We start from the raw sequence: 4,568 nt of genomic DNA, 5'->3' as shown, positions 1-4,568 counted from the left end.
AAATTTTTTGAACGAATTTAGTAGGAAATTTAAAGTGCACCCATATGGGTCCTTCAGAAAATTATAAAAAAGTCTTCAATTGGGATATCTGAGAACGCGCAGTTATTTCAGTATTAAGAATACAAACACGGGAGTTAAGTTTTTCTACCCGTTCAAAAGTTATCCGCGAAAAACAGTTTGAAACCGAGGTCGACTGCAATAACCCGTCCAAGAAAGGGGAAAGAAAAATGAAAAGAAGCGTTTTGTCCTGTTATCAATAGTCCAAAGGCGGAAAAGTATTCGAATTATTGGAAGCGAGGCAAAAACGCGTCTATTAATACCTCCCCCGACGGGTTTGGTCGTGTTTTGGCAATCGTTATACCGGTAATAAAGTATCACAATTTATTAATTAAAATTGTCCAAAACGTATGGATTTTAAAGAGAGATGAAATTAAGTGCTCGTTTGAAAGTAAATAAGGTTATTTCTATGTAATTTTACAATAAAAAATTTACGCAGTTTTCGTTAGCAGCTACTACACTTTTCTTGTACCTAAGAAGTACAACAGTGCCAAACAGAATCCACAAAAGGAACGAACAAGAACAAGCATTTTCATCAGGTGAGCGTGGCTGTGTATGTGCGTTCTGCTACATATCCTACTTGTAGACCTGTACAATGGTTAGGGATACGACTAAAGCAATACGACAAACGGCACCAATGACCATTGTGGATGATAACTAAGTGTGATATCTTCTGCATAAACGTCTAAATTCCAAAATGATTGGATCACCTGATTTGTAGTTGACTATCGCTATCTCATTCTGCATCTCTTTCTATCACCCGCTGTAGATATGCGCCGCCATGTTGAACACCCTGTCAAAACGCCAAAAAGTAGCCATATTGAACATCCTGTCAGGCTGTTGACAGATAAGATATGACACTTAGTTATCATTCACAATGCCAATGACTACACCTTTATTCAACCATGGTTCCCAACAAGGGTTCGCATACACTCCGGCAAAACCGTCATTATACCGCAAATGTATGTACGTGTTAGATTTCAAATGCAAGATTTCAAATGCACCCATTTGCACTTAAGTATAGCGTTTTGGGTAATTGTTACTATTTTTTTGAGATTTAATGTAATGACTGGGATTGTTTTATCCCACTGACAGGTAATTCTTCGAAATTACAAATATTTCAAAATAGTATTGTTGAATATTGGTAGTCTTCCAATATTCTTACATATTTTAAAATGTTCTTGTATTCTTGTTTCATGTTAGAAGAAGTTAAATAACTGAGTTAATTTGGTAAGATTAAGGCAAGTAGCAGGGACGGAAAATAATAATTATTTTTTTTTCGGAGTCGAAAAAGTCCGGGTCAAAAAATTGTCCTAGGTGAAAATGTTTGAGTTCTCAAGTATCCCTATAGCAATATAATGTCGAATCATGCATCCTTATTTCTCGAACTTTTGCCATAAAAGTCCACATAAAAAAGTAAAATCTGTATTTTTATTTTTTGAGTCCGATAGAACTAGTTAAACTCGGCCTTTAAAAATAAAAGGAAATAAAAGTTAAATCCGGACTTTTATTTTTTAAGGCCAAAATAAAAGTCCGGCTTGATAACAAAGAAACGGCTTATCGGAATTTAAATTTTTTTTTTATTTCGGTTAAGCCGTTTCTTTGTTGGCCTTAAAAAATAAAAGTCAGGATTTAACTTTTTTTTCCAGACTTTTATTTTTAAAAGTCCGAGTTTAACTAGTTCTATCGGACTCAGGTAACAAAAATCCAAAAAAAAAATTTGGATCTTGATCCAAATATATTAAAGGCCAAAATTAATAGTTTTGCAAGGAATTATATTATAAAAGGAATAACAGTTTCCGCCCCTGGTTGTTAGAGTTTAAACTCTGTCGCCCGGTTTTTCAGTGCGACTTTCAGTTTAATAGGGTTTAGCATTGTCACTTTGGCCCTTTAACTGAAAGGAACAGTAAAATTCTAATGCCTAGGGCCAAAACAGTAAAGTTAGATTGAAAGTAGTTCTCTGCCGAAGCTGCCCAGTCCTGCTATAAAGTTAGATCGACTGTTCTAATAGGAATTTGTGTGTTATCTACAAAATAGTCTAAGAAGTTCAGTGACTTAATTTTTCAACTATTTTAGTTAAAAATTTTCGATTTATATATTTAAGTTGTCCTTTAAAATAATATTTACAATAATAATAAAAACAGGTACACAAATACACATTAAGTGATTACATTTCGGTATATGATTTTGATAAGATAACATGTCTGTTGTAAACACAGTAAAATATCCATACGAAGTCATTAGTTGGTCATATACTAAAATTGATTATTTTCCTTTCCTCTCACCACTATAATTTTGCATTCAATTTACGGTAATTGTTTACTTTAGGGTACAACTGCTAAAACTCTTCCGAAAATATCGGGAGAGGTGTCAAAAGACGCGACTTAATCCCAGGACCACGAATCCGAAAGGGGAAATTCGAAATTTTGGTAATAGTCTAGTTGAGGGGTCGACTGCTAATACGCTACGAAAAATATCGAGAGAGGTGTCAAAAGACGCGTATTAATCTCGAGAACAATAATCCGAAGGCGGAAAAGAAAAATTTTATCTCTGTCCGGAGATATTTGCATTTGAATTTGGCGATTTTCATATGGTTGTTGCTGTGTTGGACCCACAAAAAAAGTGTGCATCACCGTGGCGGCAGCCACGGTTATACCACACACCAGGACTTGGCATGGCGTAGCGCAATATTATTTTTTATAAGAGCGGCCGAAGGCCGCCAACGCAGAAAGGTGTTCTGCGCAAAAATACTACGGATCCCACTCCCGGTTTCGGAGGTACCCGCGGGTCTTTTTTCGGTTTTTCGTTAATCTGAACGAGTTAAAATTTTTATTTTCCGCCATCGGCTTATTAATACTGATGTCAAGACGCGTCGTTTGACACCTCTCTCGATATTTTTGGTAGCGTATTAGCAGTCGACCGCTCAACTAGACTTTTACCGAAATTTTATTTCTCTTCGGCAAACAAAATCGAAAATTTTCATGTGGTTGTTGTAATTTTGATGATTTTGGAGTACCCACAAGAAAAACTGTGGGTAAAAGTGTTTTACGCTGATATAGTTTTGGTCTCCAAACCGGTGTTGGACCCACACAGGGTTATTTTTTATAAGCGCGGCCGAAGGCCGCCAGTGCAGAAAGGTGTTCTGCGCAAAAATACTATGGATCCCACTCCCGGTTTCGGAGCGCTCCGGAGCCAAATATCTTTTCACAGAAATAAAATTCTTAATTTCCGCTTTCGGATTCGTGGTCCTGGGATCAAGACGCGTCTTTTGACACTTCTTCCGATATTTTCGGAAGAGTTTTAGCAGTGGTACCCTAAGGTAAACAATTACCCAATTTACGTACGACTAAGCTTCGCCATTTGCTTCGTCGTTACTTTCTGCTGTGATAGTTTCTTGCACCAATATGTACTTCATATTCAGATCTGTTTACCTCAGTGGCATTGTTTGGCATATACATTACTCTATGCGAATGATGTACTTTGCCTAGTAAAATTTTGTCTTTATATGTAGCACGTGAAACGTATGTTTCACCTAATTCCGAATAACCACCAACCACAGCTCCACAGGTACATGCCCATTTAAATCGGCCACCCATTTATCTTTGAAATTATTTAGTAACTCGACGTTTTGACCAAAACATTACTGCTATGTGAAGCGTGTGCTACACTTTTTATCGGTGCATAGGCGGCAGGCAATAGATCTTGAAAATAGACACGTGCTGCATATGTTGGATTACCATCTGAATCTGTTCCAGTTTGTATATCATAAGATGGTTCAGGTGGGGTCATTGGTACATTTCTAAATCCATTTAATTCTAATTCAAAAAGTAGTGTCCACATCGGCATATTGGTATACATATAAGCCGCATCGGAATCGTGTATGTAATTTCTTATCCAACTCTGACCGTTCTCCGTGGGGTGCACTCGGTTGCGTGTACATGGTCGTCTACATTCTGGACAATATTTTCGATAATTTAATGCCGCGAACAAGCAACGATTGGGAAATAAGTGACCACGGGTTATTGATATTATTCGATCGGTTTTCTCATAGAACTAAAAAAATGGAAAATTTAAATGTTTTTGTTGAAAAAATAATGATTTTTTTGAGAATTGTCACTAGTTTGAGCTATAGAAAAGTCAACACAAAATAGAATTGGAGAAAAAAAGTGATGCTGTTGCATATTTTTCCAGGAAAGTTGATTTGTATGGGTTTTACTACAATTTTTCCTCTGAATGAAAAAGCAGTTTCGCAAAGAGGCAAATTGAGTTTGAGAGTGGGAGTTCAAGAGGGCGGATTAGAAAGAGAAGCTGCCAACGTCAGTCACCTTGTAATTACATCATGTATAATTCTTTATTGCTAACGTATTTTTATATCTAACCATCGAGTTTTATTTTTGCTATAATTTTCTTACTAACATATGCACTTTCTTTATTTGGAAACGTTGCTAATCACTTGCAAAGGAGCCATAGTGTACCTATACCAAGTGTGTTCACTAAGCGATAAACGTCAA

General features: G+C 36.5%; 1 pseudogene; it reads right to left on the bottom strand.

The window, feature by feature from the left end:
* Nucleotides 1-2,184: 2,184 nt before the first annotated feature.
* Nucleotides 2,185-4,155, bottom strand: LOC137246759 (uncharacterized; annotated as a pseudogene).
* Nucleotides 4,156-4,568: the final 413 nt, after the last annotated feature.

Source organism: Eurosta solidaginis, chromosome 3 (genome assembly GCF_040869045.1).
Source record: "Eurosta solidaginis isolate ZX-2024a chromosome 3, ASM4086904v1, whole genome shotgun sequence".
NCBI lineage: Eukaryota > Metazoa > Arthropoda > Insecta > Diptera > Tephritidae > Eurosta > Eurosta solidaginis.
The sequence above is the reverse complement of the archived record's forward strand: the minus strand, read 5'-3'. Positions and strand labels throughout refer to the sequence as shown.